This window comes from Natator depressus, chromosome 1, assembly GCF_965152275.1.
Source record: "Natator depressus isolate rNatDep1 chromosome 1, rNatDep2.hap1, whole genome shotgun sequence".
Taxonomy (NCBI): domain Eukaryota; kingdom Metazoa; phylum Chordata; order Testudines; family Cheloniidae; genus Natator; species Natator depressus.
In genome coordinates, this window is record NC_134234.1 from 260139869 (window position 1) to 260167253 (window position 27385).

A 27385-nucleotide genomic window follows, 5' to 3' on the forward strand; every position below is an offset into this window, starting at 1 on the left:
AGGAGTGGGAGGAAGCATGGGGCTCCGGTGGGTGGTCCCGGGTGCTCCAAGCAGCAGAGTCCAGTTGTCCCAAAGACGCCAGGCAGTCTAGTTCCAAACACTTGCCAGGGCAGAGCGGGCTTCCTGTTCCCCCCGCAGGTGGGGGTGTGGGTTAGAAGCAGGCCCGGGCTTTCAGAGGGGGCAAGGATGTGCTCCAGATCTAGGGGTGCCACATAGGATCCAGCCTGCCTTGCCTCTCCCCACTCTCCTTCGCCTTGGGCTGGGGAGCTGCAAGACTAGACCTGCTGCATAGGCCTGTCCCCAGCCAGGCCCCCAGGCCCAACATCTCTCTCCGCCATCCAGACAGCTTGTCCCAAGAGTCTCAGCTAAAAAGCTGCCCGAGTGGGGGGTTAAATACCGGACTGTTTAAACTTTAATGTTAATCAGCTGGGGAGCCCTCCAAGCTGTGGCCTGCCCTGGGAAATGGGCGTGTGCTCACAGAGCGCCCCGGGGGATGGGGACGCTGCAAACCGGCTGCCAAGTGAAATTGTGTTTTCCTTTCTGTTCGGGTTGATTTCACGTTACTCAGCTTCCAGGGGGATTTGAGCACGGCAATTAAACCACTGGGCTTAATTATGGAGTATCCAATTGGATTATTAATGTTATCTCTGCTCTGACCCCTTTCGTTTAGTTCAGATCCAATTTCCTTTTATGTTGTCTTCCTTTTGCTTCATAGAATAAGAATTATAGTCCCCTCCCTGTGCGGAGCTTCGGCTCGGTGCCTGCCAGCCGTCAGCGAGTCTTTCCGGGCAAACGTGAATCTCCTTAACTGTGCAAACAGGGTCCCTGAGATGCAACTCCCCAGAAATGTACTAGGGATTTAGGGTGGAGGTAAGGGAAGGTTAAAAAAAATCCTCCCCCTCTGATTCCTTCCCTCTCCGGGTTCCTTCTTGCCAGGAGCCAGGGCTAGATGCTGTTCTATTCTTTCACCAGAAGGAGGCACCATGGGTCCGGGATAAGCCTGCATTTCTCCCCTCTGGTTCCGTGACGCTGGAAGCTGCCTCAGCCAGTGTCTCTGCACTAGGGGGAAAAGATCCAGAGAGACAGCAGGAGAAGAAATTTCTCTTTTTTGTACCCAGAGCCCGTTCTGTATGTGTGTGTCTCTGTGCGTCTGCGCGTGTGTGAGATTCAAACCCTTTTCCAGAGCTGGACAACCTGCATCTCCCCACCCGCACTACTGGGTGATTAATACCCATTTTCCTTGCGCTCCCTCCTCCTCTTCCCCTGTTTTCCGTACTGTTGACTTGCAAAGCTCCCCCCACCCCCCCCGCACCCCATAACCACCAATTGGGATCTGGGTTCTTTGCTTTTCCTTCTGCTCTCTATCGCTTGCTCGCTTTTTTAGCCGGGTGCTTTTTGATTCACCGTCCTTTGCTTCCCCGCCCCCCAGGAAATCTTCTCTGGGATTTTATATTGCAGAGGATTTTTTTAAAAATTTGCTCTGAACAGTTCGCGCCCGCCTCCCACCTTGGCTGTGTCAGAGAAGATCTTGAGTGAACCTGAAGAAGTTCACAATGCCTGAGATGGATTGTTAATACTGCTTTGCAGGGGGGAAAAACGGGAAAATAGCCACCCCAGAGAATTCAAAATTGTTGAAACAGGATTTTCTGGTAGGTACATGTGTGTATATTTTACCATCGCTTTGAGGTTTAATTGTTTTTGCGCGAGAGCAGTGATGGGAGGGGAAATAATACCCATGAGTTAATTAAAGAAACGTCGGTATATATATAACCCCCCCGCCTTTATAAATATATTAGAGAGTTAAACAAACAAATAAATCCCAGAGAGCAAATGGATGTGTTCGGAGGGTGACTGTGTGGCCGGGCGTTGCAATTACTCTGAACGAGACACGTTGCAGGTGAAACCAACAGCCCTGTGATGCACATCAGCACACCAGCTTCCCTGCCTGTGCGTGTGTGTGTGTGTGTGTGTCCCCACCTCTCCAGAAATACAAAATGTACACTCAGTGCACAATCAAGTCCCTGTTCAATCCCAGAGCGGGGTGGGAAGAGATGGGGTGGGAAGAGACGGACAGACGTGTCAGCAGCAATGCAGATGGGGATGGTAACTGCATTTGCTAAGTGTTTGTTCCAAGCGGTGTGTTTTATTTTGTACGTGTGTGTGTTGGGTGTGTGTGTGGGGAGGAGGGGGCAGAGTGGTGGGGGGAGTAGAGGTCTTTCTTTCTCTCCACGGTTCACAGCTCGCTTGTTTTCCGATCTCCTATCCATGCCTATCCCAGGAATGGTACAACCAGACCGTATCTGAATTATTTATAGACTCGTGCCAGCTGTTTTCGATTCCTCCTGGCTGCATGCACTATTGGGAAATGCGTTTTTCCTCTCTTTCTTCGAGATAAATCCATGTCTTTATTGGGGAGCATTTTTCATCTCCCTCAAACCCCACTAATACAAATATCGATCCTTTCCCCCCCTTCAGGTGGGGAACGCTGTGGGAATAATCATGCTTCACAGAAGAACAGCACCGATCTCCAGTTGCTCTAAACACAACCTCATCCGCTAGGGCTCCAGGAAAAAACAATAGTTATAAGAATCGTACTCGTGAAAAAGCAAAAAAGAATGATTGCTTTGGATTTTGTGCTTTACCATCTTCCCCGCACTCTCTGAAGTGAATCTCGACTCTTTGAATTTGCACCGCTTCAGGACCCAAGATTGACACACACGATATTTTTATAGCCAAATCGGATTTTTTAAAATCATTTCCCCCGTTTGCTCCCCCGACCCCTATTCTTCTTATGTGGATATGCAAGCAAGAAGAGAAGTCTGGATAGTCCCAACATGCTCGCTCCTCTAATCTGTCCGTCTAGAGGTTCTGCTTCTACAAACCAAGGTAGGGAAATTCCTCTTTTTGTTTTTCTCTCAAGGCTGACAGCTCATCGTTGCTCGCCCATTTGTAAAGGGAAACCACAGGCGATAGAACGGAGAATCCAGTGATGCTGTTTTAGGAGTAGATCTCGCTAAAGGAAGGAATAATCCTCAGACATGTTGATTCCTCTTCCCCTTGTCTCATCAGATAGGATGGGCAGAGAGGGGAATAGGAATGTTTGAGTTACTATTTCAGTGAATGGAGGGGAAAGTTCCCTGGGTTTTGGGGGGTGGAGGGGGCTGTAAGGGAAGGGGAATTAAGACAATTAAAACCCAACCCAGGGCAAATCGACTCCCTCTCCCTTCACTGCCCCCTGGGTTCCCTCATTCATTCTATGCTTCGATTCCCTCCCCGCAGTCTATTATTAAGAAGAATAAATGCAAACCTGCGTGTTGCCTAAAAGGATGGTGCATAACCTAGAACCAGGGGCTTGGGCAACATTGGAGGCCTAATGCAGTGAAACTGATGTAAACGGGGACCGAGGCTGTCCCAGGAACAGCAGCTGAAACGAGCCAGGCTGCTGTGTGTGCTTGAGTGCAGGTGAGGGGCTATTTTAAGTCCAAGCACGTCAAGGGACTTTAAAATAAACCTACTGGTCGCTTTATTCAGACAAGTCCATAGTTTTAATGTATTCTCTCCCCCCCTCCCCCCGGGTGCTGGCGTGGCGGCTGGGTTCAGCAGTGCTCTTCCCTCCCTTCCCCTTTCTTCCCCCACCCCCCGCAGCCACACGGTCCCTTTCTCTGTCTCCGCTCACACACGCCCTCCTCCGCACACCGCTACTCGCACTCATGCAAAATGGCTATCTTGCCGTTTGACTGTGCCGAGGCGAGAGATACCGGTACATGCACGGCTGGAATTTGCCATGTGAGTCTTTCTGTAAGATGGTGGCAAGACAAAGGGAGACGTGCTCTTGGGGGCGTGTTCATTTATACGTGTCTTGTGTTTGCTCTATACGGAAAACTAGCAAGTGCTGGGTTTTTTTTAACCAACATCCATTCTCCAACCTGCTGTGCTGATCGGATCCCTGGTCGGGCGCGCGCACACACACACACACACACACACACTCACACCCACCCCGCAAGAAAGTGCTGTCACTCTACCAGGCTCTCCTTGGCCCATGGCTAATGTCAGAGAGGACTGAAATCCAGGGTAACCTCTGGAGCTTATTAGATGCGATTCAAGGAGCGTGATGAGAAAACGGCCCCTCGCTCCCTGCAACTCTAGACCCGAAGGGATCTCCGAAGGCGGGTAGACACTGTAGAGTAGTAGCCCGCAGAAGGAAGGAGGCTAGAAGGAAATCAACGTGCAGAGGAGCTAGACTGGTGTGGGATTTATTCCTACCACACCCCCTTAGCTTCACTGTACTGCGCGTCTGCTGTCCATGATGCGGGACAATACAAGGGAGAGTGGTGGGACGGCGAGTGTCTTGGGTGGAAACCCCAGCAGAAGTGGCAGAAGTCCCCTCGCTTGAGTCATTTAAAATCGGATAAAGCCCCGGGGTGCGGAGGGGAAGGATTCTGCAGGGGTGAGAGGGGGCGCGCGTCCAAGGTCCTCTCCCCCCCCCCGAGTCTCTCCTAATATTGCTAACGGGTCTTTCCCCTCGTTAATGTGTCTGACTCTTGTGTTGCTAAAACCAAAGGCCCGTCCTGGCGAGGGGCAGCTGTTTGTAGCCACGTTCTCCCAGGCTCTAGAAACAGCCAGCTGACTCCGGCCGCCTCTCTCAGCAGGCGGGAGCCGAAAGTTTACCTGCGCGCGGAGTGGGTGTGCTGGCGGGGGTGCGTGGGGAGCTCGCCCGGAGGTGTCACCCTTTCCCCAAGGCATGTCAGAGACCCCAGCGCGGGCGGCTCCAGGCTGGGCCTGAGCCTCGGGCTGCGCCTTCCCGATCCCTTTGTAACGGCACCATGGCCCAGAGGCAGTGCCCGAAGGGCTCCGTGCGGGCACCCCACCCTCCCCACACTGTGTGCAAGGAGCGGGGCTGGGGGATACATTCTCATCCGTTCTCTTCTCCCCACGGAGCTGGGGCTGGCCGGGGAGCAGGAGATCTGGCCGAGGGACCGGGGCCCGGGTCCTTAGCCGGTCCTACTATTCATCATTGTGCTTTATTTTATTTAGTGTTTGTGAAAAGCCAACTGTGTGCTCTGCCCGCTCCGCAGGGCACCGGCGGGAGACACCACCCCAGCTCCGGGGGCCCACACAATGCATGCCCCGCCCGGATACCGACCAAGCAGCTGGGTGTGCGCCCGCAGCTGTAGCGCGGCCCTGGAAGGCTGCTGGCCCCCGGGCGCTGCACCTGGCCTGCGGGCAGACGCAGCAGTGGGGCGGGTGGGGGCGTGTGCGTGCAGAGGCACAGGCTGCGCCGCTCACACAGCCCGGCGGGGACCCGCTTGTCACGGTCACACCGGCCCGGCACCAGCCTCCGCCTTGCTCTGCTGTGGCCGGGCAGGGCTCTCTCGGGAGGGTCTCTGCAGCTGATGCTCGGCCCTGGCTGCAGAGCTCTCCGGCTGGGGGTGATAGCTCGGTATTCGCCAGCACCGCGTACCAAGCGTTGCCCGCACAGCGGGGCCAGCCCCCGCCCCCTCTGTCCACAGCCCCGCGCCCCTTTCCTGCGCTGCGCTCCCTCCGGCTGTCCCCACCGACCGCATAACCCCTGGAGGACGCAGAGCTTGGCAAGGGTGACTGCCTGGGGCCCCGGGGAGCCTGGGAGGAGCAGGCTGGTTCTGCAACACCCCCCCCCACCCGGAGACCAGCGCGGGGGGCTCGTGGGTCACTTCTCTCGTGTGCGCTCCCGGAGCCAGCAGCGGAAAGCGCCGGAGGCTGGAGCCACAGGCAGCGGCAGCTCCCCGGGAGAGGGCTCGGGATTCGGACTGGCCGCCCGGAGGGGCAGGGGAGCGGCGCGAGAGGGGAGGCAGCGGGGGGCTGAGGGCGGGCGGTGATCGGGGCCTCCGCGCTGCTGCAGCACAAGGCCCCGGACACGCAATCCCACGCCCACGTGGACGCGCCCCCTGGGGTTAGCTGTGGGGCTGGCAGAGAGCAGACTTCAGACCCATTGTAACGTACCGTTCTGCCCCCCGGCTCGCTCACGCCCCCGGGCGAGCGGGTCCAGAGGCCGTTTCATTCGAGGAGAAACTCGGGGGTTTCTTGCTCTGCAGAAGGAGCGAGCGGCGCGGGACGCGCGGCATGGAAGGAGGGGCAGCGCCCGGGAGGGTTCAGACCCAGGTGCTGAGGGGGGCTGGGAGCATGGGGCGGGCCCCCGGTGCGGGGCTAGGGACGGGGAATCACCTCACCCCACACCTGACGCTTCTGGCACCCACGGTCTGGGCTCTGCGGCTGGAGACAGAGGCGAAGCTCTGCCCATTCTCAGCCCTGGGGCTGCGGGACCCGGTGCCTCTCCCTACACGTTATTCCGGGGCCACTACTCCCACCTCGGTTCCCCGCCTCGGTCTCCTTTCCCATTCCCAGCCCTCCCGCGTTCCTCACGGACCTGCTGCCACCTCTCCCCTCCTGCTCTCCCGCTCAGTTTCCTTCTCCCTTTGTGTCTGTGTCTCCTTCTCTCTTTACAAGCCTCTTCCTCCCACTCCCTCCAGCCCTCTCGCTCCTCGGCATCTCACCCTCCCAGTCTCTGTTTCTATCCCTCGCTGTCCCTCCTTCTTCCACTCAGTTCTCTCTCTTCCTTTCCCCACCCTCCTCTCTTCTAGTCTCCCTGTCTCCGCTTCCCTCCATTCCCTCTCCTTCTTCTTCCTCCATCCCTTCCATCTCTGCGCTCTCCCTCTGGAGACTGATTTTAATCTCAAGCGCACTCCCTGACCGGTCTGATCGCACAGGGCACCACCAGGCCGGTCCGCACACAGAAGGGAGGGCCCCTGCTCTGGGTGCTGTGAAATTGACCAGCCCCGACCCTTGTCTCTTGTGCCTGCTGCTGTGAAATGAGGGAGAGATACAGCCCCGACCTACGCCCCTGGGTTGCAGCTAACTTTGTTTATAGCCGATGTAAGGAGGGAGCCAGCCAGCCGCCGGCCGATTTGAGCGCAGGGAGAGAGCTGGCCACTGGCCCAGGCCGTCGCTCTGGGAATGAAAGCAGAGGAGCTGGGGCTGGCGCGCGGTTGGAGCAGTGACGGCCCAGGGATCTGCAGTCCGATCCTTCTCACTGGCCGGAGAAGGAACACCACATCTGTGGGGACAGAGGGGCTGGCTTGGCGGCCACACCCCTCCCCAATTTCTGGGGGATCGAACCTTCACCCGGTCAGGAGTCTGGGAAAAACATTCCTGGGAGCAGCTGAGGATCCAGGGTTGTGGAATACTTGCTCTTTAGGGGGTGTGTTAAATGGTCACCCAGTCTTTTGATTGTATCCCGTCTCTGCCTTCCTACCCTCTTCTTCCCTCTCTCCCTATAGCGTATGTTCTCCTCGCTGCATCCAGGGACAGGGGTGAGTGTCTCCATGTTTGGGAGAAGCCAAAGGAAAGAGTATGCAGGGGCTTCATAACCAAAGGCAGAATTTATGGCTCAGGAAAACACGAACTTACTTTGGAACTGCTTCAACTTTCAAACCATCTTTCCCTCAGGGAACAGCAGCACAGGGAGAAGGTGCAAAGCACAGACCTAAAAGGAGAAAAAATTGAACTGTCAGCTGTGTTAATTCTGTCCCCGCTGACCGCCACCTCTGCTGCCCCACCTCCCCCCATCCACACACGGGAGCCTGCTTTGTGGGTCTCATTCTGATTGCACACCAGCGGTAGAACAGGAGGTGCACCACTGAGGTAAATAGCGTTACACCGATGTCAAGCCTCTGTGTGCGCCTGCATACAGAAGCACAGTAGACAGTGTGCTACACATAGATACATATGTGATAAGCTGGTTATACAATAAGTTGGATGCAATAAAGGTCCTAAGTGGCTGGTGAAGGACTCTCTGATCAGTGCAATTATCACAGGACACCTGCGCTGATCGTAACTTTTGCTATATCACCCTCTCGCACATATCCATACATCCATGAAAGAACATTAAGAGACAGCAGGAGAAAAAAAATTCACCAAGATCTCTCTTTCCCCCGACAGCCTTTTTAATCATTTATTGTTTGGTTCGTTTTATCCTAATGTTGGAATATTAACAGCCCTTAAAAATCTTGTCTGTAGGGGAAAAGGTGGTTTTATTTATTTATGCATTTTAAATACCAGTTGGAGTTAAACCAAACCTGTTTCTCCTGTGTTTTGTTGCAAAAGAGGCCAGCTGACTCTGGAGTCCAGTAGTTAGTATTCTGTGCTGCCCTATGGAATTGTATTTTGGTTCCAAGTCCTGGACTCTCAGTGCTTGGGTTGGTACCAGAGCTCAGAGATCTAAGGTTTAGTGTCTCTGCAGTGCCACGTGGGAGGCCTGAGTTTGACTCCCAGACCCAGTTCTGTTCTCTCACTGCTCCCCTCAAGCTGGCACAGGATGGGCTTGTTGCACAGCCTACACAGAGCTCTAGGGGTTAGTGTCTCTGCAACAGGTTTGATTCCATGTTCTGGTCTTTCACTTCTGAGGCTTGAAGAGTTTAGGAGTAAGCAAAACCTGGGGCTGATCCCTTGGTTGTTAATGGTCTACACTACCCTGGGAGAAATGTGGGTAGCACTGTGAGTCTGCCACAGCAAGTCCCTTCATCTAAACCTCTTGGCACCTGGAATGTAGGGCATGTGGTGGTCAGCAGGGACACAGCCTCAGTAGCAGGAGGAAATTGGGGGGAGGAATTTGTATCTCCTAACATATACATGAGGAAATAGACTGGTTAATCAGAGAGACAGACTGGATGATTTAATAGATACAAATGGAAAAGTTTTATGTATCTATCAGAACTACTGTATGGTTCCTGTAGCATCTGAGCACCCTGTGATGAGGTTCCAAAATTGCCTGAATCTTCTGTGCCTCCCATCTGGTGGAAATGTTTACACTTAAAAGAAAAGCAGTGAGTGACTGGGAGAAACATGACTGATAAATCTTCCATTACAATGATCCCTCCTTCACCCACCCATCCACAAGAATCCTCTCACCCACAATGAATCAGCTGATTAATTTAATTGCTTCAATGCAGCAAAATATACCTGCAACTGACCTGGGTGCCTCAGGGACTAAGAGGAAATGGCCATTTGAAAATTGCAGTTCTGGGATTTGTAGAAGCGGGGTCCAGGAGTGATAAGATTAAAATCAAAGCATGATCTCCTCCTACCAATTGCCTAATGCCCTCTAGCCTGAGCCCATTATTTGCTAAATTTTACAAGTATTTCATTGCAGAAGTTAAAGGGATGCCATTACTGGTCATGAGTGTAATTCCTACTGGTCATGAATGTGACTCCAGTCCCTCTTTTACCTACTTTTCTTTTTCTTTTATCTGTTTGCAGTTATTAGGCCAGATCCTCAACTGTAGTCAATTGGTGTAGTGCTACTGAAATGAATGGAACTATGCTGATTTACACCAGCAGAGGGTTTGGCTCAATAAGATTAAATATTAAAGCTTAATTTTTGTCTTCTGAAAAACACAATCTAGGCCAGCACAGCAGCCCCACCACTCACAACCGCCTGATAATAACAAACAGCTGTTGAGTAGCCCAGCACTCATGAACAACCATGCAAAAATAAATCAGTGTATGTAAACCCTGAGCCAGTGAACAACCCTACAATATCAAACGAATGTGTGCAGCTCTGTGCTTATGAGCAAGCCCACAATAAACAGTGTGCACACCCTGTCAGAGGCAGGAAGAGGGCTCAGTGGATGCAAGCTAATTTTCATGCTATTGAGGTTTCTATGTGGAGAAGAAAAGGTGTGTGACTTGGTAGTAGACACAGTACATTGTAAGTAAGCAAACCCAAACCATAGCTAATTTGCCTCTGAGCTAAAATTGCTTTTTCATGTAGTTCTTTGGTACCCGGTGAGGCAGGAGTGCCTTAGGCACTAGTCCTGGGCAGATGGAGAGGATTTTTGTTTTAAACATACACTGAATGAATTTAGTGCTGCTAAAAGGTGTCAGCTGATTTGATCTTTGTAAGTTGGGGGTCTCCCTAAAAGGGATCTCCTCCCACAAAAACAACAATGGCCTCCCTTGTACAAAAAGGATTTACAAAAAACAAACAACAATTAATCAGCTGGGAGCAAATGATGAGAAAATAGGGACAGGAGTGTGGTGACAGGTTCAGCATGAGGGATGCAGAGGGACACGTCAAACTGAGACCCCTGGACAGCACCCCTCCCTCCATTTAAGAAAGTGTCAAGGGAGTCAGTGAATGTCTCTGGTTGAATTCTGGAGAGGGATGGCCTAAATCGCCTGGACCAAATGAAGGAGAGGCCATAGAGCTCAGAAATCCAGTGAATATGGGGGATAACAAATGAAAAAACAGGAATGGAATGAGGTTTCAAAGCTGTAAAATGAGTGAACGGAATGGGAACAGCACACAGAGAACCATGGACAAGGCTCACCACTCTGTGGAAATATCAAAGGAGTCAGTGGATGTTGCTGTTAAATGTGTTAGACTGACAGCCTTGAGAACTGAAGATTTACTTCCTCTATCCCCAGCACAGGTACAGCTTCCTTAACCCTGTTGTGTACTGCTGTGCCATACCGTTTACGTGGAGAAAAAGAGAATCAAGTCTTCATGGTGTGTTCAGTCCTTGGTGTCTATGCCAAATGGAATATGACTGTTTGCCTGTCAGGAACTGGAGGAAGACCATCAGCTCACTTGACACAAGGTAAATTTTTCAAAGGTGCCTCGATGATTTAGGACCTTATTCCTATTTTCAAAAGTGGCGTAGGCACTTAGGAACTTCAGTCCTATTGACTTTTGATGAGACTTAGGCTCCTAAGTGCCTAAGTAATTTTTGAAATTAGGACGCAGGCTCCTAAATCACTGAGGCACTTTTGAAAATTTTATCTATAGCCACTAAACAACCATCAGATGGAAACCATTTGCAGTCTTTATTGACCTAGGCTGGATTTGAACCAGCAAGATGTAAATGACTGGATAGCTTAGTGTTAGTCCTCTGACACAGCCAACACACAAGCAAGGTAGCTTTATATAGGATACTGGTTTGCGTAAAATAGGAAAGTAATTATTCTCTTTGCAGCCTTGGTTAAGTCTCTTTTAAAGCATGATGTTCCAGTTTGGGCACTATATATTTAAAAGACAGAGAAAGATTGGAGAGAGTTTGCAGGACTGAGCAATGAAAATGATCAAAGGTCTTAGAAAACAATACCTACTATTGTCAACATTAAAGAAAGGTTGAGCGAAAAGACAACAGTGGGTGAAGACATAACTGTCTGCAAATGTGTAAAGGACTGTTTCTGAAAGAAGACAGGGACCAATTATCCTCATTAGTCACCAAGGACAGATCAGGAAGTAAATGAGTTGAAGAAGCAGCAGCAAAATTTTTGATTAAACATCAAATTAAAAGTTTATTGCAAGAACAGTCTGGGTGACAGAAGATGCTGATAGAGGTGGTGGAATTGCTATATTTAGAGATATTAAAATCTAAAACCTAGATGCTCAACTATCAAGATTATATCTAATCTAATCTTTCTTCAGTGAGCCATTCACCTTGGTTCAAGGTGCAAATAAAGCAACTTTAGGAAGGAAACAACAAGATCAGTCTTGTCACTACGCTGAGGACTATATGTCTAATTTGTGAGGTCTCTTCCCACCAAAATGAGTCTAGAGCTCTGACACTGAACATATGACACTCAACATAATGTTATGTATGTAGAAGGGAACATGGTGTTGCTGAATGCCGCTATAGTTTGAACTCCCCCCAGAAGGTGAGTCAGGGGCTTCTCAAAGGTCTTTATATTTTCAAAACCGCTGGGATTTTGTGATATAATTATCTACCTTGGTGAACTGCTAAATGTTATCTAATGTTTTGTGATATAATTATCTATCTTGGTGAACATTAGTCTAAATGTTTACAGGAGAATCTCAGTTTTCACAAGTCTGTCTTACATCGTTAGCATTGGCAGGGGAAGTTAAATAATCATGAGTGTATTTTTGGCCTCACTACTTCATGACCATTGCCCCTTGTCCTCAGTATGTTTCTCTCTATCTCCTTTTATCTTAAGGTTTTGAACTGGCTCCCATCATCATCCTATCTGAACATCCAGAATTGATGGTGCAAGGTGATGTGACATTAGTGTATGTAGCCACACATTAACTCAATGTCACAGTATGAAAACACATGTTTTGCCATGTCACGGTATGGTTGTTTTCTCAGGCAAGACAAGCAAAAAAGTTAGATAGATCCTAGTTTAAAGCCTCCTCCTCTTTCCTTCCCTTTGTCCCTCCCACCAGCAGTATCATAATTAAAATAAGATTTGAGGGGACAGGCAACACAGCAGTTTCTAAGTTGTCTTCCTGCCACCCTCGATAGTAGCTTCAATCTCTGGTCTGATTAATTTGGAGGAATGGTGTTCTCATCAGATCTCACAAGCCATGTAGGTTTGGGCTTGGTCAGATGGGAGGCATCCAAGGAAAACTTGCATCAAGTGGGGGTTAATGGTTCACTGAATGCATCTGATGAAGGGAGCTGTAGCTCATGAAAGCTTATGCTCTAATAAATTGGTTAGTCTCTAAGGTGCCACAAGTCCTCCTTTTCTTTTTGCGGATACAGGCTAACACGGCTGCTACTCTGAAACCTGGTTCAGTAGAGGCACTCTTGCGTCAGTACTAATCACAGTGCCCCAACATGGTGGTGGAGGGTGCTGTGCAGCTAGAGGTGCTACTGTGATAGCCACTCTCTTGGATGAAACACCAGGGAGTGAACCAAGAATCTCCAGAGCTAAAAGCATGAACTGCTACAGCTTGAGCTCAAGAGCCAAGCTGCTAGAGCTGGGTGTAGTGACAACTTGTATTCTCTGTGAACTTGCCCAGAGCGGGGACCTGTTACACACACTCAGCAGGGCGTTACACCATCATTTAGGTGATAGATATAAAATGGAGTTTGGAACTCTGGCATTTTTCACAAGAATATGGGGCTTTAGTACTGGTGTCCTGATCTAATTGCATCTTGGAAATGTTATGAGTTCCTAAAACTCACTCTGTAATTTCATGTGAATATGGTATTTTCCTTTCACCTTCTCCCCTAAGCTGCTATGTAATGTTGCTGTTCATTGGTAAAGAGCTGTCATATTCATTCTAGGTGTGCATGCATTTCAACAGTGGTTGAAGTGCTTCTTATGGGCATGGTGGTCTGTAAAGAGGCTTGGGATCCTTTAAGATAAAAGAAATTATAGACTTGCAAGATTACTGTTTCAAAGCTTGGGTAGCTCAAAACAGGAGAGGGTTACTGGGAACCAGGTGAAAAGGATATGATTTCATGTCCTGAACTTGCAGTGAATATACCAGTGCAAATACCATGTCCCTCATCCCATTCTGCAGCCTAATACATGGAGGATTTGCTTTCTGGCAACTGGCTTTACAACTCTGATATTACCTGAGGACAGGGGTGGTTCTATAGGTAGACATGGGCTGTATTTTTTGTCTCTTAATTGTTCCAGTCTAGCTGTAAACACTTGTAAGTACGGAATTATTTGACAAAAGGTTTTCTTTGTCAAAAAATGTCAATTTGTCCAAACCAAAACTTTTTGGGGAAAATTTTTCAGTTTGGAGGAAGCTTTCTGGCTGAAACCAGAAAGACACCTCCCAGAATAGCCCTGTAGTTCGTGCACTTGTAACCCACACACCTTCTGGGTGTGGTGGGTGTTTTGTCCCATCTAGTGGCACCGAGACCACTTAGTTAAATGAGTCTGCTCTACAGCCTTAGCTAACAGCCAGTTGGTTTTTAGCTCATGCAGTAGAGGCTTATGCTTTAAGCTCCAGAGGTCCCAGATTTGATCCTGCCCACCGTCGACCGGGGTCTGTTGGCGTTACACACTCACCTGGGATCAGGAAGACCCGGGTGAATACCCTAACCACTGGGGTTTAGAATCAATCTCTCTCTGGTCCAGTGAATAGTCAAAGATTTATGCAAAGTGAAACAGCTTCAACAGGAGAGCTTGGGAGACTGACTCTACAGCCTGATGGGGAGACTACGTTGTTTGGGATGTGGGAGATGTTAACCACCTGGCAATTCTGGGTGTCTCTCATTTTTTTCACAAAAGAATTAGGTTTCATTTTCGTCCTGATGCTAAATGAAAACAAAGGTCAAAACCTTGACATTTTCCCACAAACTGGAATTCTTGTTTTCTGTCCTAGCCATTTACTTGATTAGGCTGCATTATGGGATTGGAAGAAAGCAAGAGGAATCTGTTATAGCATGGATTCTCAACCTGTTGGTCTTGAACAAGCTCTGCAGGGACATGGCCATCCTCCCTTTAATGGCTAGATGGAAGGGTGTCCCAAAGTCTTTTTTGTGGTTGTTGTAAAAGGGGATCATGGTATCAAAAAGGTTGAGGGAAACTCCCATACACAATAGCTAGGACCCTACCAAATTTATGGTCCATTTTGGTCAATTTCACAGTCATAGGATTTTAAAAATTGTAAATTGCATGATTTCAGCTATTTAAATCTGAAATTTCACGTTGTTGTAATTGTAGGGATCCTGACCCAAAAAGGAGTTGTATGAGGGTGGGGCTATTGGTTATTGTTTTTGGGGGTGCGGGGTTGTGGTACTGCTACCCTTACTTCTGCACTGCTGCTGGCAGCAGTGCTGCCTTCGGAGCTGGGCAGCTGGAGAGCAGCGGCTGCTGGCTGGTGCCCAGCTCTGAAGGCAGTCCTGCCACCACCAGCAGCGCAGAAGTAAGGATGGCATGGTATGGTAATGCCATCTTTGCTTCTGCACTGCTGTCTGCAGAGCTGGGCCCTCAGTCAGCAGCCTCTCCTCTCCGGCCACCCAGCTCTGCAGGCAGCAGAGCAGAAGTAAGGGTGGCATGGTATGATATTGCCACCCTGACTTCTGTGCTGCTGCCTTCTGAGCTGCCTTCAGAGCTGGGCACCCAGCCAACAGCTGCCGCTTTGCGGTCTCCCAGCTTTGAAAGCAGCGCAGAGGTAAAGGTGGCAATACTGTGACCTCCTAAAATAACCTTGTGACCCCCCTGCAACTCTCTTTTAGGCCAGGACCCCCAATTTGAGAAACGCCGGTCTCCCCCGTGAAATCTGTATAGTATAGGGTAAAAGCACACAAAAGACCAGATTTCACGGGGGTGACCAGATTTCACAGTCTGTGACGCGTTTTTCATTGCTGTGGATTTAGTAGCCAATCCCAGCAGGGAAGAAGGTCTTATAGGTGTACTGGATGTTTGGCGCTTACAGCCACGTCACCTCTGTCTCCAGAAGGAGGCACTGTATTGAATGGTGTGGGAGAACGGGGCAGTACAGGAACCCCCAGCTACCGCAATCTGAGCCTCTCCAAACAAGGAGGCACTATGAGAAAAATATCATGGGGATTGGTTCTGAGCGAGGTCAGACACTGCCCTCTGAGCTGATCCCAGCAGGAGGTGCTGTAGCTGTACTAGCTGTGGGGGAACTCACAGCTGCTTCAGGGCCAGTCTGGCTCAGAAGGTACTGTATGAAACAGGGTAGAAACTCTGTCTACTAAGGAACTTCCAACTTGTGAACTGTTTCTAGAGAAGGATGCAGAAGGGATTGCTGCTTTTCTGCCATGAGTCTCTTTCTACTTGGTAATGCAGTGGGTTAATTAACTGCACATGACTGGATTCCTGTGGGGTTTCTGTCAATGAACTCCTCTGAGAAATGCCTTTGAAATGCACTGTGGCAGAGGAAACACACAGTAATGCACACTATTACTTACACATACGCACACAGGAGGTATCCATGTATCCCGGTGTGTGTCTGTATCTAGCTCGGTCGCTAATTGCCTAGTATCACTGGCTACTGTATTCAATGGGCTAAGAATCTCAGGGGAGCTTCCCCAGTGTCAGATGTGTTTCAGCAGTATCAAGATGAAACATCTGAGGATGACAATCCCCTAGGGAGAGTCTAATGAGAGCGACAGAATGACATATCTGTTTTCTCAGTCTCTCTCTTCACTTGTTCACATTTTTGTACAACTTGAAGTTGAAATTAATCTCGAATTCATGATTGCAAAAAATGCAAATGTAGAGTCCTGAAATTCTGAAATCCAATGTAAAAAGCAGGTCAGTACAGTGCAGAGATCAGGCACTACACAGCCACAGAAGAAATGTTTGCAGTCTACATTTAGAAATAGTGGGGTAGCAAACTCAACAGTGACAAAAGCTGTGTGTGAAATATAAATTTGGAGTTTTCCATGACTATCAGAAGGGACATAACGTTTAATTATAGGATTGGAGGTCCTGTACCCAAGTTGGAGAAAATACAGATTGGGCAGTGTAACAGCTAACTTGCCCCTTTATGGACAGTGGTGCCTACTAATCATTTCATCCTTGTCAGATGACATGGCCCCTTTAAGAGTTGGGGTGGTCTGATGTATAAAGGTGGAGAGAGAGGAAATGGTCCCCTGAATAAGTCCTGCTTGGAAGGAATCTTGTGACTGTATCTTTAAGGACCTGGGCTCAGGAGCAGAGTGGGTGGGGCAAGGCTCCCCTGTTCCAGCCAATTGGGATGAGCTTGGGAAGAGGACCAGTTTATATACTGCCTCCGTTCTCTCACAGTAAGGTAGGTATCAGTAGAGGCAGTGGTGAGCTGGAGCCGGTTTTGAAGCAGTTTTAGAACCGGTTGTTAACCTGCTTCCCTGCAGGGGGAGCTGAGGCTTTGATGGGCTCTGGCCTGGAAGTGATGTAATTCCTCCTCCGGCCGCTGGGGGTGCTGTGGGAGCCACGTGAGCTGCCGCCTGGCCCTGAGCCCGAGCCCTGTTGCTGATGTTGCTCCCCTGGCCCTGGGGCTCCCGCTGCTGCCTGGTGGGTCCCCGGCTGCTCTGCTGGGCCTGGGCTGCATCCTGCTGCTCTCCCCATGAGTACCCACCACCCTGCCCGCAGCCAGCCCCTGCCTCCAGCCGCCCCCACACCCACTGCCCGCAGCCAGCCCCTGCCTCCAGCCACCCCCTGCCCTGCCTCCAGCCACCCCCGCACCCCCTGCCCGCAGCCAGCCCCTGTCTCCAGCCACCCCCTGCCCTGCCTCCAGCCACCCCCACACCCCCTGCCTGCAGCCAGCCCCTGCCTCCAGCCACCCCCTGCTGCACCCCCTGCCCTGCCTCCAGCCACCCCCACGCCCCCTGCCTGCAGCCAGCCCCTGTCTCCAGCCACCCCCTGCCCTGCCTCCAGCCACCCCCACACCCCCTGCCTGCAGCCAGCCTCCGCCTCCAGCCACCCCCTGCCCTGCCTCCAGCCACCCCCGCACCCCCTGCCTGCAGCCAGCCCCTGCCGCACCCCCTGCCCTCCAGCCAGCCCCTGTCTCCAGCCACCCCCTGCCCTGCCTCCAGCCACCCCCACACCCCCTGCCCTCCAGCCAGCCCCCGTCTCCAGCCACCCCCTGCCCTGCCTCCAGCCACTCCCGCACCCGTTACCTGCAGCCAGCCCCCTGCCCTCCAGCCAGCCCCCTGTCCGCAGCCAGCCCCCGTCTCCAGCCAGCCCCTGCTGCACCCCCTGCCCGGAGCCAACCCCCCATCTCAAGTCACCCCCGCACCTCCTGCCTGCAGCCACACCCCCTGCCTGCTGCCAGCCCCCATCTCCAGCCACCCCCTGCCCCGCCCGCAGCCAGCCCCTGTCTCCAGACACCCCCGCACCCCATGTCCGCACCCCCTGCCCTGCCCGCAGCCAGCCCCGCATCCCCTTAACTCCAGCTAGCCCTGCCCCTCGCCCCTGTCTGCAGTTGGCCCCATGTCCACTGGTGCCCTGCAGTTCCCAGGGCAGTAACCCTGCACACCTGCTTCAATGAGGGGGGCAGGGAGCAGCTGGGACCCACACATGTGCACACCCTAGGGTGACCAGACAGCAAGTGTGAAAAATCAGGACGGGGGCAGGGGGTAATAGGAGCCTATATAAGAAAAAGACCCCAAAATTGGGACTGTCCCTATAAACAGACTGAGAAGCTGCTCATGGAACCAGGACCCCAGGGGAGAAGACTATGGGACTGAACCACAGGAACATTCCACAAGGTGAGCATAGCAGAAGCAGGCCAGAGAAACACTAAGGAGTTGAGGAGAGATTGGCACTAGCTGTCTTGTACGGAGCCATAGTCTGGAACCCACAGAGTGGAGGGGCTTGGGTTCCCCCACTAAACTCCGGAAGAGAACTTTGTTATGGCCTTGAGCAAGTGGGTCTCACTGAAAGAGAACAGGATTGGTAAGCCCCTCAGCTGGGGTAACTGGCCTCCGGAATCAGTGAACTCTTTAGTACCCAGATGGAGGTTTGAGGTTAGGACAAGGACCACTAAGTGGGCTAGACAGTAAGGGGGTCAATCAGAGGAAGGACACTGAGGCAGATTTACTGATGCTTAGTTTTGCTGCAAGGGGATGGTGAAGACAGAAACCAAACAGTTAACATGTGGCTGTGAAAGAAAGCTCTCCCTGACCCCTAATAGGGTATGGTTGCCCTGAAGAATGTGGTGGCTATGAGAGAAGGCTCTCTGAACTCTCAAGTTGGAGAAGCTGCAAATTGTAATGGTTATAAATACCATGGTTACTAAGCCTCAAGTTATCATGCTACTGAGGAGTAGAAGGACTGTGGTAAAAGACTCTGAACCATAAGGGGAGTTGCAGAGTAACAGCCATGTTAGTCTGTATTCAGAAAAAGAAAAGGAGTACTTGTGGCACCTTAGAGACTAACCAATTTATTTGAGCATGAGCTTTTGTGAGCTACAGCTCACTTCATCGGATGCATACTGCATCTGATGAAGTGAGCTGTAGCTCACGAAAGCTCATGCTCAAATAAATTGGTTAGTCTCTAAGGTGCCACAAGTACTCCTTTTCTTTTTCCATAAGGAGGAGGTAATCCTAGAAACTGGATGTCTATGAGAGGAAGCTCTATAAACCTGAAGTTAGGGAAGCTACACTGGGGAAGAAGCTGGCTTAAAAACATAACTGACAAAACTGCCATGAGTCAACAATAGTTCTAATTTCTCTGTCTTTCCACATTCACCACTATCAGGGACAAGTAATATGCAATTGGGACTCTGGTCCCTTGGGAGTTCACGTCCTCCTGTTGATTGTTCTCTATAAAGATCAGAATCCTCTGTTTGATAATAAAGATTGTTATGGAGGATTGTGATGTAACCAACAGAGGGTCCTCATTCCAGGTGGGATAATAAGCCACAGGAAGAAGTGAATTCCCAGAGAACAGATACTATCTTAAAGCATATGTTCTTATTCAAAGAATGAGGGATAGAAGTTAGATAGAATCTGCGACAGCGAAATGGAACTGCTGCTTAAATGGAATGCTTTTCTATGATATGCAAGTGGCTCCCTAAAATTATCTTAAACTCTTCTCTGTCCCCCCCCCCACCCCAAACCACCTGAAAACAACACTGATACTAGCTGGAGCAACTGAAGTCTTAATCTGTTTGTGCCCATATTTCATTGTTGATCATAGGCTTGCTTATATTAGAAGTGTGAGATATGTTTGACTTCAGCCACAAAAGTGTTCAAAATTCACCTTAGATTCTAGTGGCTTGAACATTATGTATATGTTAGGATGAGGGCTCGAAAAGGCAGGAGTTAAATTAAATTAAATTAGACACCCTCTTGGTTTACTTAGACTCAGCTCTGAACATGGGGATGAGTGTGTGTCAGAGCCAGGAAGAGAACCCAGATCTCCTGACTGACTCCTAGGGCTGTGCCTCAACAAAAAGATTATTCTTCTCCCATGACAAAACTGGCTTCCTTACAGCCAGATTCCTCTGAACCTCTCAGTTTGTGGACTCTGTGATCAGGTTGTGGCGTAAAAGGATTCTCAAACCTATTTTGAATGCCATTTGGAAGAGTTTACAAAGCTCTAGTCCAAATAGCACATTCCCATTCTCTGGACTCCAACATTTCAAGCTAATGGGTGGCAATTTGGCAGCATGAATCCCCTTGATATAAACAGATATTTCAGTGCCTGTCTCAGGCGCTGCATGGAGAACCTGTCCCTCAGAATGGTTTGGGAAGATTATGGAGATTGCTCTTTCTGTATCTCTGGTAACTCATGTTCCAAAAGGGAGTTGGTGCAGAATAATATACATACCTATAACTATAACAATGCGTGTATGAATTTACATGTTGCTGTATTCCATGAAAATAGTTACACTCTAAGAATGTTAAGCTTTCCTGATTACACATTCGAAAGTTAGGAAACTGAAGAATAGGTTGCCCATATGAGTTGAAATGTGTCATTTGGGATGTATGCATAATGATACAAGTATCCATGTATCATTTCTGAAATAACACAGAATAATGTACAATTTTTGTACAACCTCAAATACACAAGTCTCTTCTTGTAGAGCGGTGCACTGCTGTGTATGACTGAATCCCTAAAAATCATTTATCTACTGTATACCTGATGCTCAATGAATGTGAATGAGGTGGTTGCTCTTGAGGAGTCATAGCTCATTCAGGCTGACCCAATGCCGATCTGAGTATCTCACTGGGCTCTTGCTGAGTGTTTTGAAAGTCTGTAGAAAAGATGGGATGATATGCTATTTGGTGTGTCTATTACTTCTGAACAGTGAGAAAGGTGGTGTCTCTACTACTTCTGAACTGTGAGAGAATGCCCCTGGTAGGCCAAGGGTTTAGCCATTTGGGGCCAAAATCCCCCTGCAGGGTATTAGTAACGCCTACTAGTTCGGTGGGAGTGATGCATATTTAATTGGGGAGAAGAAGGTCTCTTGTGATCCAATTATGAACTATTAGAAACCCCTTGAGCTCCAAAAGTGAAATCCTGGCCTCACTGAAGTCAGTGGCAAAACTCCTATTGAATTCAATTGAGGAAGGATTTCACCACCAAAAGGAATGGCTTTTGAAATTCAGAGCACACAAGAAGAATGAGAGAGAAGGGTGTTAGATATATGCTTGCACAATATTGTAACTCAGCAGCTAAAGGATTAATGAATTCTGACATGTATGTACATGAGTTAAGCGGCTGGCCTTTCACCTGATCAAATGCTCTCTGAAGTCAATGTGAGCCCTTCTGTTGATTTCACTGGGTGTTGGATCAAACCCCAAATGCTTGCTTTACTCTTAGCAGCTACAAGTGCTCAGTACGAAGGTTGAAATCTGTTTCATTTGGAAGTGTCCTCTATGAAATAATCAGGTTTTGTCTTCTAGAGATCAGTTTGAAGAGTTGTCTGGAAACTGGTTAGCCTGCTGTTTTGATTGCTACAGTGAGTGCTACTTACATTTTGATGATTACTGAGCACAGTGGTTTTTACCTTTGTCTTTGTCTTTACTGCTTTTGCTATATCTGAAGCAGTAAATGTCAAGATTTTAATGGCACCTACTGCATCAATTCCTTGGAAATATGCCTTTTTTGGTTTATATTAACCATTTGTTAAGGATTGCCAAGTACATGCTCTTCTTCAGGAAAAAGTAAGGAATATTTGGTGATGAGAATGGGATCTAGTCAGGATTAGGTTTGGGCCACATTAAGGTTCTGGCTCCTTTACCAAAGGGCTCTTCATGGGTTGTGCCTGTAGGAGACAAAATGAGTATCTAGTAGGAATAGTTTAAAATGGCTGTATTTGGTACAGCTGAGGATATGCACTCTACTGGAAATGGAGAGTTTTGAATCCTGTGCCAAGTGCTCTGAGTGGTATCTCTTCACTAATAAAATTACTTCACAAGAAGAAAATAAAATAGTATTTTAAATTAAGGGGAGAAAACCAAAGCACTTAACTTCACTCCAGAAACCTAGTGGGGGAAAAAATTAAAGACTTAATCGAGATAATGGGATTTTAGGGAGATACTGTGTTCCCAGAACCATTGTATTGTTGGATATCACAAACTAAACTTTGTGAAATCAACTAGGAGAGGAAATGCATTCCAATTACCCAGTCAATCTAAAGACAATGGCAGGAACATGTTTGTGGCCATGCCTACATGAAGTGTTGTGTGATAAATTCATCTGTGGTGTGTGAAATCTGGAGCTTAGAGACTGCTTGTTGCAAAATACAGAAGACTTAACACTAGCCTAGAAAAGTGCCAGATTTTGAAGCAACTAGAGAAGTGTCCAAGTTGGGAAGAAACTAGTAGATAAAACCCATTCAATAAAACCAGGATAGCAGTTTAGAGAAAGAAGAGAGAACTGACTTGGAAGCACCAGAATGATTCGTGCTTTTCATATAACCAGACTTCAAGATCTAGTGGGAGAGTTTGCTGAGGAGCAGGAATTTTACACTGGACACCAGTTCAGCAGTTATAGAAGAAAGTAGTGAATGGAACCAAGTTTCCTGCTGCAGAACCTGAGGATTTAGAAAAGATGCAGAACTGGGAGTTGCCTCATCCTTAGCTGAGATTTTTCTCAGCTGGGAGTCAACTTCCTCTTGACTGAACCATAAAAGCCAGGCTGATGTGTCTCTGCTGGAAGTTGTCTCACTCTGGTTGAGTGGGCAGGTCTGTGCTGATCTGCTTTTGGCAAAGAGTAGCCTATCTGTGGGCTGAGCCAGTAGATGTGATCAGTTAGTTGACTGCAATTAATCTCCTCTGGGGGGTGCATATATGTGGTGTCAGTGGGAAGTGATTCTTTTCAGACTTTACAAGCATCTATAAAGGTTCTGGTCTGTTGCTTCATGGAAGACCCATGATTTTCCAAGAAGCACAGATGTTAGAGATGAAAAAGATGTATTTGTATACACCTGTTCCCTTCCCCCATTCTCTTTGCCTCTGGCCAATATAGGGATGCTCCTTAATTGTATTCTTCTGTGATTCATCCAGTCCTCCTTACATTTTTTTCCTTGCTCAAACCGATCACTTTACTTTAGTTCAGCCCGTTGAGATTTCTGTAAACAATTCCTTGTTCAGTGAGCAAGTCCACATTCAGCTTCTTAACTGGGGTACCATAAATGCTTTTCTTGTTTTGTTTTTTTGCACGCAAGAATGGGAAATTTAAAGCAGTTGACCTTCTCTTACTGCTGGTTGAGGGGAAATGGGCTGACATGGGTCACTAGAATAGGTGGTGAAGATTTACACAGCTCAGGGGATGTTCACAGGCTGTAAATTCCACTGATATCCTGGGAAATCCTAGATCATGATGGAGTGAGGAAACTGGCCCATAAGTCGTCAAACACAAGCAGCAGAGCTGCATGGGATGAGGGGACAAGGAAGTCAACATAATTGCCTGCTGGGGAGGTAAGGAAGAATTATGATGGAGTCTGCTGCATCTTCATAGAAGTCTCCCCTGCATTTCCACTCCCTGCAGTGATACAACATGGGAATGTAGACTGGAGAGGAAAGTCCATCCAGCCATTTTATTTTCATTCAAAATTGAAACAAAGGTACCAGTGGGTGGCAGCTCTCTTACCACTTAATTTAGAAGACAGCTCAGCAGCTATAATTTAGCAATCAGAAGAGGCAGAAATCAGCCACTGTTTCATTGTAGTGCAGCAGTTAGACAGACTCCCACTAAAGGGGCTGCATGAGAGAGAACTGTATAGTTATACCATCTGTCTACATTTTCACATATGACCCAAGCCCCATTGTGCCCCTGGGACCAAGTACAAGGGGTGGAAGGGAATAGACACACAATGCTCCATACTATAACAATATATTATATTTCTATCTTATCCCAAAGTGATCTACAAGCCATGGCCAGATTGAGCCACTCCCTCATGTGAAGTAACACCTTACTCTGTAAGTAGTCCCCCTGAAATCACCTGGACTATTTTTGGCATAAGGAAATACTCCACATGAGTAAGGGTTGCACAATCAGACCCTATGCACACAGTGGAATCATCTCACCACTGAAATGCAGCTCCTTCTGGGGTAGCACACAGCGCAGATTAACAGGTGCAGCAACACTACAGAGCAGTGTTTAGGAGGATAAATGCGGGACAGTGTATCCAGCTGACACGGCAGACATCATTTAGGCTGGGCAGAATGGCAGGGGTGGGTGGGTGAGATTCTGTGGCCTGCCTTATGCAGGAGGTCGGACTAGATGATCATAATGGTCCCTTCTAACCTTGATATCTATCAATGAGCCTAGCCTGACTGTCTTGGGCACCGCAGGTAAAACCCTATTTTGTAAATCCAACCCTGGAGCCAGCACCTGCGGAGACTCCCCACGGCTGCCAGTGCGGCCTGCGAGCCCGGAGTCCCCCGCCTGCCAGCCTGGGGCGGGGCGGCTGTGCCGTCACACCGGCAGCCTCTCCCACGCGGGCCGCCTTTGTAGGAGCCGCGGAACGGAGTTTCTTGGGGCTCGGCGGCGGCCCCTGGCTGGCGGGGGAATCCCCCCTCCGCCGCGGGCTGTGGTCGCCTCAGGCCTCCTCCGCGGAGCTCAGCGCTCCCGGGCGGGAACGGGCCCCTCCCGCCGCAGAGGGAGTGAAACGCTCCCGGGGGCCGCCGCGGCCCCTTCCCGCCCCCGTGGGACCCTCCGCAGCCTTGCTCCCACCGAGCCCCGCCGTGCACGCGGGCTGCAGCCGCTCCGCTCCGGGCTCCGCTCGCGGGCCAGCCCCGCTGCCGCAGGGGCCATGCCTGCACCCCGCGCGGTTACCAGCCGGGCACCCCTGGGCGATGAGCCCGGGCTCCCGCTCAGGCTGACCCTGCCCTAGCAGGGCCACGCGCCTTCCCCAGGCAGAGCCACCGGGGCACGTCACCCCCGCAGAGGAGAAAAGCTGGGGCAGGGAGGTTTCCCTTAAGCTAAAACGCGGGGTCGCTCGCCTGTCCCGCTGCTGTGACTGCCCCGCGCCGCCTTTCCCGGGGGGGGGGGGGGGGGCAGACCACAGGTTCGTCTGGTCCCCGCCCCCGCACGGATGGGAAATTTCAGGAAAAGACCTGTGGTAAAAAAGCCTTTGCTTCAGAAACACCCTATGACATGGCCCTGTTTGCTTGAGGTGAATGTAAAGGGTATGAACATTAAAAATCTCTAGCATTTCAAATAAACGTCCGGGTCTCAGTGAGGGGTTGTCAGCTCTTGGGCCGGGCCTGTGGAAAAATCCATATGATCTTGTGAATGTGGAGCTGTGCCCTGGTCTGACTTCGAAGCCAAACCTGTGCTTTTTTTTTTTTTTTTTTTGCTTTGTGATAATATTCCCCTTGAAATCAAAGATTTGAGCGAGAGCGAGAACTCGCTGAATAGCCCTACCTAGGACAGGATTTGGAGATTGAGAGAGTAGATAATAAAGTGAATACCAGGCATTTAAAAACAGGAGGCAGTCATGTAGAAAGTAAACACAGATATTCCATGGGAGGTAGAAAGCAGTAATGTCAAGGAAAAAAGCAGTAATGGAAAAAAAAAAACAGCGTGATTATGAACGGTAAATGAGATATGAGCTTGCAATACAAAATGGTAACAAAGAAAGCAATGCAATTTTGAGTTGCATAAACAGGACTATCACAGCACAGGTAGACAGTCTCATTTTCTACATATCACTGGTAAGACTGTGCCTAGAACATTGCTTTCATTTCTGGACAACTCAGTGCCACACAAATGGCAGCAAATTAGAATGAATTCAGTGGAGCAATAAAAAGGATTAAGAGGCTGGAGGGATTGATCTAAGGGGAAAGATTAAAATAACTAATTACATTTAGCTTGGCCAAATCACAATTAAAAGGGAGACATGATAACTGCCTAAAACTGTGTGTTTAAGAATGTAAACACCACAACGAGAGGAATCCTTGAGTGTGGTTCAGGCAGTTGTTGGTTAGATGCCCAGATACCATTGGAATGGGAGTGGTATAAGAATTTAAATAGAATTGAACGGAAACTGGCTATAACAAAGCAATGAAGTGAAATAGAACAAAGAGTGAATGTTGTCTGAATTCCAGAAAACAATTCCTAATGGTGAGGTGTATTAAGCTGTAGGAGAATTTCTAAGGGAAGTGGTGGAAGCTCCATCAACAAAACACTGGAGCATGTGCTATATAGAGAACAATCCCATGTTTAGAGCTCTGTGTGGATATACAATTTGTATCTGTAGCCAATCCGCGGTCCACAAACATTGTCCGTGGATATCGGCAGATTTGCAGGGCTCTATCAATGTTGGCCAGTACAGGAATAGAGGAGAGGGAGAGGACAAGATGTCCTGCTAGGATTTCCCCCCTTCTCTGTTCCCCCCTCCGCACTGATTTTTGTGACCCTATGGATTATTTACTCTCCTTGGTCCTGGTTAAGCCTCATGCAGAGGATGAGGTTCATCTCAGAAGTGCCACATTTTAAAAAGACAGTTGTAGACTAGAGGGAGTTGGGAGGAGTGAGCAATGAAAACGACTGAAGGTTTTATGCAGTAAGTCCTCTAAAGAAAGGTTAAGAGGGGCAGCTGTGTTCAGTCAAGAGAAAAGACAACTGTGGGTGGAGACTTAACTGTACAAGTGTGTAAAGGGTTATTATAGAAGGAGGACAGGGGCTAATTATTCTCTTTACTCACTAAGGACAGATCAGGAAGTAAATGGGCCCTTAGCTGAGGCAGGGAAAGTCAGGTTCAGTATGAGGGAAAACCTTCTAAGTGTTGGGTGACCGAAGAAGCCAGTAAGAGGGTGTGGAGGAATTGCAATGGTTGGAGATACTCATGGTTGAGATTAGACACCCATGTATCAGGCATGATTTTGGGATATGGAAATCAGTCCTGTCACAATGAAGAAATAAATCAGCTGCTCCACACAGAGGTCCCTTCCCACCCTGACCCATATGCTTTCATTGTCTTTGTAATGGCTCTTGAACTTGCAGATCATGCGGTACTCGATGCTTTCTGACTGAAGGTTATTTTTTTAGGACATGTTTGTTAAGGCTTCTGTTTTAATATATACTGGGGATAACTCCCCCCCCCCGGACTGTGAATCTGTGCAAATGGCTCCTTTAGATTTAATTTGCCCTTGTTATAAGAAATGCAAGGGTGAACCAGTTCCAATGGAGCAAAAATGAGCTTGGACTTTTAACCCTGAACTTGATTCTTTTTTGAGATATGAAATGGTTCAATTAACGTTTTAAAAAAAAATCCCTGTGTGCCACTTAATGTCCTGAGTTTGACGAGGACAGGGGAAGTGCCATAAAGAAAAGCTGTCCCTGGAGAATTTCTGACTGAGTCAAGTTCAGGAAGTCCTGGAAATCTCTCAAGGAAAGCCCATTCTCAGGGACTAAGACTGCATGGTCCTGCGATATATTTGCATTAACTTCCTGAAACTATTAAGGTGGGGGTAACTGAAAGTGAAATGGGGAGATAAGGATAAAGAATAAAACTTTTTGTCTCTAGAGCATCTCAGCTGATTGGAACTATATAGGTAATAGCCCCATATAAATAGTAACCAAAAATTGTTGCCATCTCATCGGTGTGACAAACTAGTGGTTTTAGCCCAGTTTCTAGTGAGCAGGTGTCTGTGTATCACAGTGGCACAACAACTATTAGTTCCTTAGTAGTTTTATGAGGGAGTCCAAGACCAAGGAGACTGAACTTCAC

General features: G+C 48.9%; 1 protein-coding gene across 6 annotated transcripts in view; it reads left to right on the forward strand.

Annotated features, from left to right (window-relative positions):
* Positions 1-1373: 1373 nt before the first annotated feature.
* The window catches only part of GRIN2B (glutamate ionotropic receptor NMDA type subunit 2B), a 284512-nt gene continuing 258500 nt past the window's right edge, over positions 1374-27385 (forward strand). Inside the window, exons 1-3 of one of the 6 annotated variants that reach the window (XM_074941765.1) lie at positions 1374-1649; positions 2476-2886; positions 7314-7677. The gene's annotated coding sequence lies outside the window, so the exon portion shown is untranslated. Of the gene's footprint in view, positions 1650-2062; positions 2137-2475; positions 2887-3358; positions 3463-7313; positions 7678-10461; positions 10635-27385 lie in introns of those variants that run through there. The other 5 variants (XM_074941766.1, XM_074941764.1, XM_074941767.1 and 2 more) reach the window with 5 other exon arrangements.